Genomic DNA, 17072 nt, shown 5'->3' on the forward strand with positions numbered 1-17072 from the left:
CAATTTTTCCTTCTAGAATCAAATCTCAAATCTTTATTCAGTTTATGACAAATATCAACTCACCTACTAGTAAAAGTCCAAATATTTTAGCATATTACTACCAGGGTAAATAAATATAAGCTGCTTTTTGAAAGTCTTTCATGTCCACAGATAATTCCTTAAGTTATATCATCATACTGTTCTAGAAAATAGTACATTTATTCAAACTTTCAGTCGTCCTCAATCATGTTATTATAAGACAAAGCTGAATAGGTAAAGCTAGATGTATGAGTGTGGGTCACATCTGTCATCATTTTATCATCTTCCTACGACAAATTCATATTAACAATGTTTAAAATACCTAATGCCTAAAGAAAAGAAATCTGCCTCAAAACATGAAGTATTTTATAAAAATCTGAGGTGACTCTTATGAATATATGGAAGAAACAAATCTGCCTCTTCCATACTCTTTCCATTTAATGTTTTAGTTCCATATACCAGGGTAGTAAAATAAGCCCTTCCTTTTTGATTTGATCAGCGGACAGCTGCAAGCAGTCAACTTGATTTAACCACCTACAACCAGATTTCTCTCCCAAGCAATATTCCTTCATCTCAAGTTTGGTTTATTGAAAGAAAATAATATGTTTATGTGAAAAAAAGGAAAATAGAGTGATCTTTTAAATTGATTCTCTAGGAGGTGTTTGGTTACCGGGACCACAATGTACGGAAAGCCCTCTGCCTTGCCGCATCCGTGCTGACCTGTGGGGTCCTTCTGCTGGTGTTCTACTGGAGACCCCAGTGGAGAGTGTGGGCCAACTGCATCCCATGCCCCTTGCGAGAAGCAGACACTGTTTTGCTGAGGACAACAGTGCGTGCCCTTCTGTTTTCTATTTCGAATGCCATGACTGTGTCTTCTGTATTGCCTCTGTGGCACAACTCTGTGGCTGGTATTGTATTTCAGAGGGTAGATTTCCTCTATTTAAAGAGTTTCCATAGATCAGAACAGGAGATGGCAACATTATCTCTGCAATCCATTTGCTATCTCTCATTTTGACCCAGGAATGAAGAGCATTTCTTCCGCTTCAGCTTGGGGAAATTTCGACCACGTCAGGCTAACAGGGAGCGCTCTTAGCCATTACAGGAGCAGTGGCTGTCAGGGTTACAGCTTTTAGAGACCATACCCTGCAAATGGTCATTCAGTTTTTCAAAAATACGTATTTTGGAGGATATTACACATGTTAAACACCTAGATGTCACTTTAATATAGCTAGAAACTGTTTTCTGGACAGAAAGCTTTCCTGAAAAATATTATCTTTCCTTTTATTTTCTAGCACAGTGGTTATCAAATTTTAGTGCATATCAGAATCATCTGGAGGGCTCATTGAAACAACGGCTGCTGGCCCCACCCAGAGTTTTTAATTCAGTAGATCTGAAGTGGGGCTGAGAATTTGCATTTCTAGTAAGTTCTGAGATAAAGCTGATGCTCTTATTTGGGTCAAAGTTTTGTACCAAACTTTGAAAACCGCTTATTTAGCACTTGGTAGGTATTTGGTTGATTGAGCACCTTGTTGAATAACACTTGAGAATTTCACGAACTGGATTGTCTTTTCCAGGACAAATTTCAAAGATATATAAGGAAGAAGGTATTCTGCCTCTACTTATCCACACTGAAGTTTCCTGTAAGCAAGAAGTGGGAAGAATCCCTAGTGGCTGACTGCCATTCTATCAGAAACCAAGCCTTAATAAAGCCAGAATTAAAAGTAAGTTACTTGAAGAGTACAGTGTTAGCATGTTTGCAGAGAAAGCATAACTGTTTATTAAATGAAAATTCCGAATATCACACTTTTGGAATGGGAATGAGAGGTAGGTATCAAAGAAAGTGAGACTGGCTGGACATGGTGGTTCATGTCTGTAATCCCAGCACTTTTGGGAGGCCAATGTGGGTGGATCCCTTGAGCCCAGACTGGGAAACATGGCAAAACCTCATCTCTATTAAAAATAAGAATAAAAAATTAGCTGAGTGTGGTGGTGCATGCCTGTAGTCCCAGCTACTCAGGAGGTTGAGGCAGGAGGATTGATTGAGCCTGGGAGGTCAAGGCTACAGTGGGTGGTCATCATGCCACTGCACTCTAACCCGGGTGACAGAGTGAGACCCTGTCAAAAAGAAAGAAAGAGGAAGGAAGGGAGGAAGGAAGGAAGTGAGGAAGGAAGGACGTGAGGAAGGAAGGAAGAGAGGGAGGGAGGGAGGGAGGAGGAAGGAGGAGGAGGAGGAAGGAGGACTGAGGAGGCAGGGAGAGGAGGAGGAGGAGGAGAGGAAGGCGGAAGGAAGGAAGGAAGGAAGGAAGGAAGGAAGGAAGGAAGGAAGGAAGGAGAGAGACACCCACAAGGGGACCTGCATCCTGCATTGAACATCACTCCCCTCTCCTGATGAGCTTTATGCTATGAGTGACACCTGTTCTACCACATTTGTCATCCCAGCTGCGATGCATCCAAGTGCAGAAAATCAGGTATGTTTGGAACAACCTGGAGAAGCAGTTTCAGAAAGTTGGGTGAGTACAACGTTTTGTCACCCCTAAGTCAGGATATAGGGGAAAAACACTGATTTGTTGAGTGCTATGAACTGAAGTGTGGTTCCTATCCTGACTACCTCCTAGGTTGCTAGAAGACGGCAACTCCTGCTCTGACATCCATCAGACATTTGGACTGGGTCTGACCAGTGAAGAGCAAGAGGTCAGGTAGGACGCTTGCTATACGCCTTAAGAGTAAACTCTGCCACCAGAAAATGAAGTACCAAATCAGTTATCATCAGTGCATTGTTGGCATAACGCCTCGTCAGCTCGATATAGTCCACGTTCATGTACTGGCAGCAGAGATATTCTAAATTGTTCTCTTCTTAGGCAAACTTATTTTTACAAAGACTAAAAGAACAGTGCAATCATATACAATTTGATCTTTTATCTCAGGCTTGTATAGCAATCATCTTTGTGTTGTCTTTTTATTTTTCCTTTCTTAAAAAAAATCTTGAGTCATTCCCTAAATGTCAGCTTAGTCATCCTCCAAATCCTTGGAGAGACAGAAAGACAATACTATGATTGCATTTTACTCTGAAGAAACAGCCCTGGAGATGAGGAATTTTGCTTGCTTAGTTGTGTTATTCACCACTATATCTGCAGCATCTAGAACAGTGCCTGATTCTCGGTAAGAGCTCAATAGATATTTCTAGAGTAAATGAATATGCTAATATATTCATTGATTTTTTAACTAACAAATAGGTACTTTGTAAGGAACTAAGGATCTAAAAATAAAGGTTTAGTCATTGTCCCAGAGACACTGACTAGTGAGAAAGAGAGGCAAAAATGTGTCACAATCATGAGATTGGTACCTATAGATGCACGTAAATTAGGAAATGCTTATATTATTATTATTAACACACAGATATACAGAGTCCCTGCTTTCTTCAGCTATTATTTGAAATGATAAATCCTGGCAAATCTGAAAGGAAATCATTACAAGTCTTCCCCAGAATCTTATAATCACCTTTATTTCTCAGCCATTTTTAGAGAGAGTGTCTGCTTAACCTTTACAGTCAGCCAGAAACACCTATTCTCAAGCTAAGAAGTAATCTGATACTTTAAAATATAGGTTTTAAGCTCCACCCTCGTAATTCTGATAATTCTGTAGGAGCAAGGGGTACTTAGAAGATATGCATTTTTAGCAAGCAACCCCCATAATTCTCACACACACCAAGTCTAAGAGTTACTAATCTGTTGTTTATAAGTTTTTCCTCTGTCAGACACTGAAAAATGAACCAGACATCTGGACTAGGACAATATTGCAAAATGCCTTAGAAGTGGTATTATTGGTCGGGCGCGGTGGCTCACGTCTGTAATCCCAGCACTTTGGGAGGCCGAGGCAGGCAGATCACAAGGTCAGGAGATCGAGACCATCCTGGTGAACATGGCAAAACCCTGTCTCTACTAAAAATACAAAAAATTAGCTGGGCATAGTGGCGGGCACCTCTAGTCCCAGCTACTCGGGAGGCTGAGGCAGGAAAATAGCGTGAACCCGGGAGGCAGAGCTTGCAGTGAGCTAAGATTGTGCCACTGCACTCCAGCCTGGGTGACAGAGCGAGACTCTGTCTCAAAAAAAAAAAAAAAAAGAAAAAGAAAAAAAAGAAATGGTATTATTATGTAAGATTTCAGATGTAATGCTCAAAAAATTGACACACAAAACAGTTTTTAAAGTCATTAAAATATATAGGTTTAATAGCACTAAATACAAGACATTTAAAGGATTTATCTAGGACATTGAAGAATTCTAGATGATAGATGTAGACATACTCTGCCTGGGTAACTGCTTCCACAGGAACGATTTCCGGTCAGTGCAGCTACCTCATGTTTTTTTCTTATTTATCAAGCGCCAAACTTTAGTAAACATTGTACATAATCAAATTTAAATTTGATCCATGGCTGGGCACAGTGGCTCACACCTGTAACCCCAGCACTTTGGGAGGCCAAGGCAGGTGACCTGAGGTCAAGAGTTCAAGACCAGCCTGGCCAACATGGTGAAACTCCATCTCTACTAAAAATACAAAAATTAGCCAGGTCTGGTGGCCTGTGCCTGTAGTCCCAGCTACTCAGGAGGCTGAGGCAGGAGAATCGCTTGGACCTGGGAGGCGGAGGTTGCAGTGAGCTGAGACCCCCCCCGAGATCGTGCCACTGCACTCCAGCCTGGGCGACAGAGTGAGACTCGGTCACACACACACAAAAATGATGATAATAATAATAAAATCTGATCCACACAATATAGAATTTGACAATCTAATAAGCAAGACATGAGTATCATTTTCCAAATATGAAGAATGGAGCAGATAATCTACTTATAGTCCATATTTATGTTAGTTGGGGGGGGGGGGCGAAAAGAGAATAAGTAGAATATGGAAGATTTTTTCATTTCATTTTTTAGGGTAAGACCAAGGCCTTTAAAAAATTGTGGCGGATGGTTGAGTAATATCTTACCAATTTCCTAGTGAAATTGTGGCGGATGGTTGAGTAATATTTTACCAATTTCCTAGTGAAATTGTGGCGGATGGTTGAGTAATATCTTACCAATTTCCTAGTGAAATTGTGGCGGATGGTTGAGTAATATCTTACCAATTTCCTAGTGAAATTGAGCTTGCTTTCATTAAAAAGCAAGTGCATAAAGTGAGAAATGAAGGGGGATACACAAGAATGTCTGATGATGAAAAGCTACAGAGTTTACATGCAAACTTTTTCTATGGGCTCCCTAGCAGCCAGGGAAAGAGAGAAAACATAGATTTACATAGTCCTCACTTTTCAGTAGTGAAAGCATATCTGAACATCAGGAGAAATAACTTTACCCTGGAGAGAAATTGTGAGAAGGGATCCGGAAGAGAGCAAGTAAACTGTCCCAGGAGTTCCATGTTCCTTAGCTTCACCTGTCATGAACTGAACTCAAACTTCCATCGTAGTGCCTGTCCTAGACAGGTCAAAAGACACTCGAGGTAATTCTTTTACATCACAAAAGTGAGCCCATATGGGAAAAAATAAAAATGAAAAACCTACCTGATTCCTCAACTAGAAAAGTAGTCTTCCTATTAAGATCGTTTATCAGTTGAGCATCTCTTTACCTTCTTTTTCACTCAGCCCACCCACCCTGCTTCTGTCCCTTTTGTTTAGGCTCCAGAAAATAAAAGGAAAAAATGACTTCCTGGCAGCAGAAATGGAAGGACTCTCTCCCAGCCCCCCTGCACCGCCCCCCCCCCCACACACACACACATACACACACACACACACACACACACACACTTGAGGTTAAGTTCAGACCAATCATCTTGCTGGTGACCTAGCTCTCAGGAAGAAAAAAAGTTTTGATAGACAGGGTTTGCTGGTTTCTATGGTAGGAATATTCCATCCATGGCCAATTTAAGCCACCAAGGTGGCATCAGTGAATGCGAAGCTGGGAAGAGAGCTCCCCGTTGGTTTAGTGATTCGCAAGGCCAAATTTAATTCTCAGTGTTTACCACAGCATTGAGAGAAAAGGCATGCTTGTCAGCACCAGAGGAAAGGAATCCGAGTGACAGACAGCAAGAGAAGGTAGGTTTATCATTTATGCGTAGCTCCAAGCTGACAGAAACTGCTCCATGAGAACACAGAACATTAGGAGAGAGAGAAAGAAGCAGCAAAAAGAAGGTGAGAGAGAGAGAGGGATAGAGAGAGGCTGCTGTGAGACCCTACTCTCTTACTTCTCAGCCTTGGGGAAAGGAAAAGTTAGAAACCATGCTTGTATACCATGACCTCTAGCCCCTTTGAAACCACCTCTAGAAAATAGCCCTGTAGTAGATACTCAGCCATGAGATCAGCATTTACAGAAGGATCGAGGAAGGAGTGGTTGGAGGCGAGGAAAGGGGCTTTGCTCATTCTTCTGGAGGATTTTACATCATAGTCTCAACTGTTAGAATTCAATTAGAACTTAATGAGTTACTTAAAAATATAACATATATGTATATATCCTTTCTTTAAAATTTAATGTATAAGGTATTTAATAAAAATTAAATGAACTGAGATCATTTTGTTTTTTAATAAAGTGGAATTATCAGATCCATGGTTCTATGGATCGCGGCCCATTTAAAGTACAAAATCACTTAACTCTAATGCCTTATTTAGAGCAAAGCCCTACAGAGGGACCCGTAAACCTAAGTCCAGAATCTCCCTGGCGGGATCCTGCACTGGGTTTCTTTGTACCCCCATCTCCGCTCCTGATGTCCTCCTGGTCCATTCCCTTCTGCATCCCCATGCCTGGGAACGCTCAAGGCACTTCCCCAGAAAGACTGACTGGAAGCACCTCGCTTAGCTGACATGGAGGGCTTGAAATCCTCTCAGGGCCCAACTTCCCACGTTTTCCTGAGGCTCTCTGAAAACATGCAGTTTAGGCAATGGAAGAAATGGGCAGGTCACAGATGAGGACAAATGTAAAAACTAAAATAACTCTCATGTCATTTGTAGAATGGAGATACAGTCTCTGTACCAGTGTTTCCTTAAAGTACACAAGCAGGTTCAAGCTGTAATGAAATAGAGATGTTTTCCTTCCATAAAGCAATTTCTCAAAATATTCCAATCTTGTTTTTATTATTGTTTCTAACAGAAGGGCTCTAAGGCCAGCACTCTTGTTGTATGATAAAACCACATCCACATCCCAGAAGTTGGATGCCATGTCCTATGCATCTGTGAATAGCTCAGGTCTTCCTCCCTTTATAAAACGAGAGTGTTAGGGAAGTCAGGAACTCGCTAACAGAATCACATGGGAACTTTCTCAGCCTCCTCATGTCTGCTTCCTAAAAATTCCTAAGTTCCTGGAAGTGGGTTATGCCAGAATCTCCCGGCTTGACATTGTCTGTGTAGAAAACTATGGACATCCCTGACTGCTGCAGACCCTGTTGGAAACTTATCAGAATGGAAGCAGTGAGCAAAAAACAGGTGCAGTTTGACAAAGCCCCATCATAATTCTAACATGCCCTTCCTTCCTCCTTGAGGACTCCCTCAGTCTTTACCACCTAGAGCCTAAAGTGGCTACCACACAACACATTATTAACTATTACTTGGCTGGGCGCGGTGGCTCAAGCCTGTAATCCCAGCACTTTGGGAGGCCCAGATGGGCAGATCATGAGGTCAGGAGATCAAGACCATCTTGGCTAACCCAGTGAAGCCCAGTCTCTACTAAAAAATACAAAAAACTAGCTGAGCGAGGTGGTGGGCGCCTGTAGTCCCAGCTACTGGGGAGGCTGAGGCAGGAGAATGGTGTGAACCCAGGAGGCAGAGCTTGCAGTGAACTGAGATCCGGCCACTGCACTCCAGCCTGGGCGACAGAGCGAGACTCCGTCTCAAAAAAAAAAAAAAAAAAAAAAAAAAAATTACTTGGCAAGTTAATTGAATGAATGAATGAATGCATAACAAATGAAAAGGGACATGGACCTTCTCCAAGAGAAAGTCCTCCTAGTCATCTGCATTTTGTTTTCTCAGAAATAAATTCTAACAGATTGACTGTTCTCTTAGGGTTGGAGGAAACCTCAGTGATTCCTCAAGTTTAGCCCACGGTCCCTGCAGAAATCCCCTCCACAGGTTTCCTGCTGAGAAATTGTTCAACTTCTGGAGAGGGACCATCTACCTCCGAAGAAACTCTTCTTCTAATGGAGAGTTAGAACTATGAGGCAGGTCTGCTGAGTTTTATTTGGCTTAGGTGGTTCTGTGAAGCCACTGGAAACATTCTGGGAACAATTTTCCCTGCCAGCTGGTCCGAATGTCAGCTCCCTTGTTTCTTAGACCTTTCCTCATGTGAACTAGCTTCGAATCTTATATTTCTTCCTGTGGCTCAGCCATTGGTCAACATCCCTGAACATTCTGCTTGGCTTGTGCTGAAAATGAGAAGGGTGCAATGATCTCTAAACACACAATATTTTTTGGCAAGAAGCAGTAGAAGAGACGAAGCAGCAAGGGGCATGCCAGGCTGTGATTTCAATATGGCTCAGATGAGCCATAAAGAGGATGATCTACAGGCAAATATTGATCTGCTGGATCCCTGTCCTCATGGGATCTCTTCTCTCTTAATGGTAATATTGCCAAACTTGGAGAGCCAAAGAGCATCAGATGCTAGGCTTGCTTTTGAAACTGCTTTCCATACCCCGTGTACTGCCTTGAACCTCATTTATTAATTCTAATATTTAGGGAATAGCCTCTAGATCAGACACTGTGCCCCTAGATGTCAGAGTTTTAGACAGGATTTAAAAATCTCTGTTTCTGGGCTGGGCATGGTGGCTCATGCCTGTAATCCCAGCATTTTGGGAAACCGAGTCAGGTGGATCACGAGGTCAGGGGTTTGAGACCAGCCTGGCCAACATGGTGAAAACCCATCTCTACTAAAAATACAAAAATTAGCCAGATGTGGTGGTGTGGGCCTGTAACCCCAGCTACTCAGGAGGCTGAGGCAGGAAAATCGCTTGAAACTGGGAGGAGGAAGTTGAAGTGAGCCTAGACTGTGCCAATGCACTCCAGCCTGGGTGACAGAGCAATACATTGTCTCAAAAAAAAAAAAAAAAAAAAAAGGAAAAAAAAATCTGTTTCTGCCTTTAAAGGGACTCTAGGAAACTTGAGGGAAAATACATGTAAATATACATTATAATTTAATGATGTAGGTGCTGTTGCTAAGTAAAGAAAGGTCGTTGGAAGGGAGAAAAATAGAGTTAATTGTGCTAGGGGCAGTAAGACTTCAAAGATAGCTGCCATTTATTGAGAACTAAATGCTTTATGTCTTTTTCTCATATGCTACTGGCAGGATTTTTTTTTTTTAAATTAGGGTCTCCCTTTGTTGCCCAGGCTGGTCTCAAACTCCTGAGGTCAAACAGTCCTGCCTCAGCCTCCCAAATAGCTGGAACTACAGGTGTGTGCCACACATTCAGCTTGATAGCAGTTTCATTAGGTATGTTTTATAAAACCCCTTTTACAGACGAGAAGAGTGAGGCTGATCCCTCATTCAGCCGTCAATTCATTCATTCAACATATAATAGGCTCTGTTTCAGGCATTCGGAATGTATCGATGTCCTCTGGAAGCGTACATTATAGTGGAGGATACAGTCTGGTTTTTTTGCACACTTACTAATATGTAAAACATAACATGTAATTTCAGGTAATTATATGCACTAGAATGAAACATGGCGGGATGAGGAGATGAAGAGAGTCTGAATTGAGAGTCAGGGTAGTATTTTAAGTAGCATTGTTAGGGAAAGCCCAGTAAGGAGGTGCTATTTGAACAGAGAAAGAATGGAATTCATTCACAAGGGAATACCCTTGTTTCATTCAGGGACTGAGCAAGTAAGCCATACAAAGTTGTGGGGGGAATTAGTTCCAAGTGGAGGGAACAGCAAGCACAAAGTCTCAGCTGGATTCAAATCCAGGTCTATCTGATCCCACATTTCTCAGCCATTAGGCTTGATTGTCAGATCTGGCTCTCAGAGGCTGAGTAGACATTTATGAACTGAAGAATGTGGGAAGGGCATTCAAAGTGGAGAGAGGGAGAGGGAAGGGAGGACCAACTTTGGGGTCCTAAGTTCTGACACTTTGCTTAACACCAGATCATTGCCCCAGATTGTGTAAAAGAGTCCTGAGTACTGAAAGGGTTTGAGTTATGGGCTCTTTCCAGTGTGAGGTGTAGGGACTTAAGAAGTCAAAGAGCATGATGGGCTGTTTGCCCTCTCTGATGCCAACATCCTTCAACCTCAGTGTTTTCATGGCATGGAGTTAGAACCCTTGGTTTGACTCCTCTGTGTACTTTACAAACTACAACTGTACTTGGAAAAAATATGGCTAAAAAGTTAGATAAACTTGGGCTCAGCTCTCTGTTATACCTCAGTGAGACCGAAGATCTCTCAGGTAGATTCTCCCCATTGATCCTTTCTGAGGCAGATTTGTGAAGTGGAGTCATAGACCATGCTACAAAGCCTACCTCTTTCTGGCTTTGTGATCCTGGAAAAGTTTCTTGCTTTATCTGAACTTGAGTTTTTATTACAATAGGTGCTAATATGAAATCTCATGGGAATAATGTGATGATTGAAGGAGTTAGTGCATATAAAAGGCTAAGTGCAGTTTCTGACACTGTCAACTCTGTTTAAAAGTTACATTGTAGGCCGGGTGTGGTGGCTTATGCCTGTAATCTCAGCACTTTGGGAGGCTGAGGCAGGTAGATCACCTGAGGTTGGGAGTTCAAGACAAGCCTGACCAACAGGGAGAAACCCTGTCTGTACTCAAAATACAGAATTAGCCGGGTGTGGTGGCGCATGCCTGTAATCCCAGCTACTCATGAGGCTGAGGCAGGAAAACTGCTTGAACCTGGGAGGCAGAGGTTGCGGTGAACTGAGATCATGCCATTGCACTCCAGCCTGGGCAACAAGAGTGAAACTCCATCTCAAAAAAAAAAAAGTTACATTGTCGTGATTAATACTAGATGTGTGCACTTTTGGCTACATGCCACACTGAGTAATTTTTTCCATTGGCAAAATAGGGATATTAGCCCTTTCCTTTGGACTATTGTGAGGATCAAATGAATCTTTTGTAAAAACTTTGTTAATGGGAAAATACTATAGAAATATGCATTCCTGTTGTAATGCACATATGTATTACACCTTGTGTATAATGTACACATTTACCAAGTGTTAGCCATGAAGGCCATATCTTCCAGTTCATTTGCTCATTCACTTATGTATTCATTCAGTTCATATACTAAGGGCCTGTCCTAGGTGCTGGAGGTACCAAAGTCAGATAGATATGACTTCTAACATCAAGGGCAATCTAGAACGCCTGACAAGTCTAGGAACATCTGCATAGCTGTGTCTTTTCCGCTGCTTTTAGTATATAATAAAATTATTTTAAAAGTAACTCAAAATGAAAGTGTCTTTCCAACTTTTTTTTTGAGTTGTACTACACTTAAGATATATTTGTATCGAGGACTACAACTCTGTCCATCATGCACTGACTTTCATTTCAAAAATAGTAGTTTAGAATGAGGTTTCGAAAGAACTTGCATGTTATTTTTTAAATCAAAGTCACAAAATCTCCAAAGAGTAGAAAAATGACTTCTGTTTAGTTCGGCCTGTAGTCACTTATCACTGAACTTGTAGCTATGACGCTAATGGATGACCAATCTCCTGCAGAAGGTTAGTGTGTGGGCCTAACACCATTGACGTGGAAATCCAACCCATATGGAAGCTGCTTGTTAAACAGGTAACTGTTTTTTTTTTCTTTTTTTTTTGAAAACATAAAGTTCTGCCCCTTACTTCTTACTTCCTAGAAGGAACACATAAATACTTTGATGTCAATGATGTCTTGTTTCATGCAACTTCTTTTTGTTACTGCTTATTTTAAACTCAGGTGTACTTTAAAATTCCTTTCCAGTGTGAGACAGATTCCTGCTTCATCATCTCCTGTTTGTTTTTTTTGCTCTCTGAAGTTTGGATGGTGGTGGTGGTGGTGGTGGGGGGGGGGCGTGGTTAGTCCACTGGGTTGCTATAACAAAATGTCATGCACTGGGTGGTTTAAACAACAAACATTGATTTTCCCACAGTTTTAGAGGCTGGGAAGTCCAAGATCAAGGTGCCTGCATATTCGGTTCCTGGTGAGGACCCATTTCTGGGCCTGCAGAATATTGCGTTCTTTGTGTCTTCACATGGTGGAGAGAGAGCTCTGGTCTCTTCCTCTTCTTACCAGAACACTAATTTCATCGCGGAACCTCTACCTTCATGACCGCATCTAAACCTAATTACCTCCCAAGGGACCCACCTCCCAATACCATCACATTGGAAGTTAGGGCTTCAACCTATGAATATAGGGGGGACACAAATGTTCAGTCCACAGCATGAGGCAATGTTATTATTTCTATAATTTTTGAAGATTTGAAATGTATTCTTTTGGTCTTTTTCAAATGGCTTTATTATTTTCATTTTCTTGAGAGTAAGTTCTCCCTTTGTTAGTGCTTTATTTTTGTTTTTATTTTTAGCAATATTTTCCTTGTGTACTTGGATTTTTTTTTTTTAACGCTTACCTTAAGTGGGACACTTTCCCCATCAATTTGTCTCTCTTCTCTCTGTGCTTTCTGTGCTTCTTTGATGGCTTTGTTTGCCCCTATGTGGTCCCTGAAGGTTTGGGCACTTGTCTTTCAGGGATTTGTCACATGCATGTCCTTAGCCAGCTTGAGGCCTGGCCCAGTTCACAGTTGTACCATGGGTTCTCTTCTCTCTCATTCCACCCTTGGGTGGAAAGCCCTCATTGGTTATGACTTTGTTCAACCTCTATTCTGGAACAGGAAGCCCATGGCTACCCTCGTTTTCCACCATAAGCCTCATTTCTATCCTCTGCCACCTGAGGAACACGTTCTGTCTCTATTCCTCTGAGAAAGGACCTCCTAGATTTTGCTGCTAGTCTTTGTCTGGAACCCATGAATCTGATGATGTGAGTCCCCACTCAATGCTGCATGTTTCCAGTCTATTTCTAACCCATAAAGATGGCCATTTTGTTTTGGAGCATGGACATATCTTTTTAATATTAAAAAATTATTTACCATTATTCTGTGTCTGGAGCAGAAAACAGGTTGCTTTTTTTTAGCTTTATTTTTTAGACTAGTTTTCAGTTCACAGCAAAATTTGGTGGAACATACAAAGATTTCCCATATACATCCTGCCTCGACATATGTATAGCTTCCCTAACTATCAAAAAGTAGGCAGCTTTTTAAACCTCAAGTACATTTTCAAATTGCCAAATATTCTCCAGGGGTCAATGTGTTCTATTTTGAAAGGAGTGCTAGTATTTTCTGGCACCTATTTACTAGCCCTTTAGTAGAAAGAAAAAAAAAGAGAACAACTATTTCTTTACATTTGGTTTCAAAAGAATATTAAATAGAGAGCCAAATTAATTAGGATAGTGTTGTTTCTTCTGTAACAAGTATTTCACCAGTTTTCTACTGGATTTGTTTAACTTCAAGGTCATATTATCATTTGTACATAACCTACAATTAAAGCACTTTATAATAAGCAAACAAAAAAGCTGTAATTTGTAAGTAAAGCAGTGGGGATTGAAATAATAAGAAATATTAAGGAACAAAATCTTTTTTAATGGACAAAATATATCCAACCCTTAAGATACAACGTACTGGCCGGGCGCGGTGGCTCAAGCCTGTAATCCCAGCACTTTGGGAGGCCCAGACGGGCGGATCACGAGGTCAGGAGATCAAGACCATCCTGGCTAACATGGTGAAACCCCATCTCTACTAAAAATACAAAAAACTAGCCAGGCGTGGTGGCGGCGCCTGTAGTCCCAGCTACTCGGGAGGCTGAGGCAGGAGAATGGCGTGAACCCGGGAGGCAGAGCTTGCAGTGAGCCAAGATCACGCCACTGCACTCCAGCCTGGGCGACAGAGCGAGACTCCGCCTCAAAAAAAAAAAAAAAAAAAGAACGTACTAACTTATTTACCATGTGTCAGTTCACTTTTAAGACTAAATTAGAATTGTATTTAGTACATAAGGAAATTATAGAAAACAGAAGTAAGGGAGATTAGCACTGGTTTTAACCAATATTTCATCTAATTCACAATGATTAGAAAAAAACAGTTTCTCAGAAAAATAATCCTTGCTTTGCTCTGACGGGCTCTTCAATCCACTTTCTGCTTGTATATCCTGTGACTTTTCGCTGGCTTCTCAGGTTTGCCCTCTCTGCTCTCATTATTAGCATGAGTTAGCAGGACCCAAATGGGAAAAATTGAGGGAACGAGAAAAGTTGAAGGTATTCTCATGAGACCAAAAGTATACATGTATGACTGACCAGCTTTCAGGTTGGTAATACTTTCTGCTCATGATTTGCCCTGCAGCCTTGGAGAAGACATTTCTCTCCAGTCTTCCTCCTTGTTTAAGAGAAGGACTTGACTGACTCTCATGTGACCTTGCTAAGACCTGTGACATGAAAGATGCTATTTTTAAATGACCTGAAAAGAAAAGTAGAATCTTTCATTTTCATTACACAACTTGACTACATCTGCAGCATGTGATTATGTGAAAAATAAAACTGCAATTAAACTGTTCCAAATGGAAGTACATTTTTAAAAGAGACTGAATCACGTACCTCCCCTATTATGAGGAAATCTGTTTAACAAGGTGAATTGTTAAATTTTGTTATTGGTAAAATATTTTTGAAATTCAAAATGAATAAGAATGATCAATTTGTAGGCATGGCTCTGAATGCATAAAATAATTTTGCTTCCACCATATCACATTCTATGTGTCTGATATTTTCTCAACCCAAATCAATAGAGATCTAAGTGAATTCTAATATAGAGATCAACAGAGATCTAAGTGAATTCTAATATTTATATTAGAGGTTTGTGCATGTTGTAAAAAAAATGAGAAAAAATTAGATAATGAAATGACGTCTTCTTGATTACTACTAAGGTTCATGCAAGTGACCCAAATGCCATTTTTGTACCCGCAGGTTTTAAATCCATTCTATGTGTTCCAAGCCTTCACCCTAACTTTGTGGCTGTCTCAAGGTTACATAGAGTACTCTGTGGCCATCATCATTTTGACAGTTATCTCCATTGTCTTAAGCGTGTATGATTTGCGACAGGTAAGCCCTGAAATCACAGCTGGATTCTATTTAGCTTCTAGCTAAAGAAGTAAAGCCCATGGTGTTTTTACTGAGAGCCAGCAGTGCTTTGTCAACCATAAGTCATAAAACAAAAAGTGAGGGCTTACCAAATGTGGGATCACAGAAGGAGGACTTTGGGACTACCAGGGAGAATTAAATGTCTTTGCAAACTCCGATTATCATCTGAAGCCTTCATTGAATGCTTTGTTTAGAAGGACTCTAAGGCTGTATTTGAGTATGGTGGGAAAGAATGCTGTGATGGATGAAAGATGCCAGTCATAGTTTTAGGAGAATGAAGGGGTAGCATCTCAACTGTGTGCATTAATCAAGATATTATACCCCTTAGAACATTTCCATATATTTCCCCAGACTTAAATATTGTATTTGTTCTATAGCTTTCCTATTTAATTGTCTTTGAAAAATTTCAATCTCCCTCTTAGAAGTCCTTTATAAATGCCTATGTCTTCATTTGATATTTGAATATATCTTTAAGGAAATCCAAAAGAAATACAGAAATTCCTGTGTGGGAGTTAGGGGATGGGTTGTAGAAAAAATTAGGTTTGATTCTATACTCAGTAAGACAGTGTTTCAGTAAGAGAATTCCCTGACATTTTTGAGCTTCTGACTAATTTTATTAAATCAAAATATCCAGGGTTGGAATCTTCATTTCTAAAAGTTTTATAACTAATGATTGTTATGCATTCTAAAAGCTTAACGATGATTATCATAAGGGAACCCACTGAAGGATAAATTCAAACACCAAGATTCCAGATGTATGTATTTATTTATTAATGCCATCATCATATTTTTCACTCATTTTACTCTATGAAGTGCACATACATATAGATACCAGCTTATATGGAGATTTATGTCTTTATTTTTAAAATTAAAATAGGATCTTACTATGCATTAATCTGGAACTTTCATTTTTCACTTTATATATAATGGCAATTCACCAAGTAAATAAATAATTATAATTCATGTTTTTAAAATAATACTATACTATTTCATGATAATCATAATTTATTTCACTAATCTGTTACTTGTTGAAAGTAATTTCCCCTCAATCGTTTGCCACCACAAATAATGTTGAATTAAAAGTCACTACTACAGTATGGGCATGTTCTTACATATTAGTGTTTGCATTTTTTTAGCATAGCAACCAAAAGCCAGGTTTCTGAATCAAGGCATATGTATATTTTGAATTTTAATAGATGCTGCTATATTATTTTCCACAAATGAAAGAATTTTTTTAAATCAGAAACATGCAAGACTATTTATTTCCCCCAGATTCATCAGTTTCTGGAGTTATATTGATATTTAAAAATTTTTAAATCTAACATATTTAAAAACTAGGCTCTCATTGATGTTTTAATGTACATTTTCCTGATTGCTGGTGAGACTAGATACTTTTTTTTGTCTAACAGTGTTTTGCATTTTCATTTTATATTAAGGGCCTCTTTATATTCATCATATATGTGAAAAAGTTTTACTTTTTAGTCTATTTCTCTAGACTTTGACTTTAGCTATGGATGAAAATTTACGTAGAGTCAAATATATTTCTCTTTTCCTTTATGGTTTATTGTTTTGCTTATAAGATCTCCCCTTCCAAAGTTAGGTAATACCTGTTTTCTAATACTTGTAATTTGCTTATTTAAAAATCCTTCCTGGAATTTGAACATTCAGGTTCTGCATCTTAGCAAAATCTCTACATTCCTTTGTTCAAAACAGTGGCTAATACGAGAACTTTAGACTTGGTGGCAGTATTGCAAAGGATTTCTTTAAAAAACAGAAAAGGAATTAGAGGACACACACTAATCTCATTAGCAGCCAGTATTTACTAATAAAAGGGTTACCTAACCCAACCTGTAAAGCACCTTGTAACACTCCACAAAA

General features: G+C 40.0%; 1 protein-coding gene across 1 annotated transcript in view; it reads left to right on the top strand.

Annotated features, from left to right (window-relative positions):
* The first annotated feature begins 678 nt into the window (after positions 1-678).
* ATP13A5 (ATPase 13A5) overlaps positions 679-17072 on the top strand; it is a 95137-nt gene continuing 78743 nt past the window's right edge. Inside the window, exons 1-6 of the mRNA XM_030932141.1 lie at positions 679-847; positions 1593-1739; positions 2458-2528; positions 2634-2714; positions 11699-11768; positions 15021-15155. The gene's annotated coding sequence lies outside the window, so the exon portion shown is untranslated. The remainder of the gene's footprint in view (positions 848-1592; positions 1740-2457; positions 2529-2633; positions 2715-11698; positions 11769-15020; positions 15156-17072) is intronic.

This window comes from Rhinopithecus roxellana, chromosome 1, assembly GCF_007565055.1.
Source record: "Rhinopithecus roxellana isolate Shanxi Qingling chromosome 1, ASM756505v1, whole genome shotgun sequence".
Classification (NCBI taxonomy): domain Eukaryota; kingdom Metazoa; phylum Chordata; class Mammalia; order Primates; family Cercopithecidae; genus Rhinopithecus; species Rhinopithecus roxellana.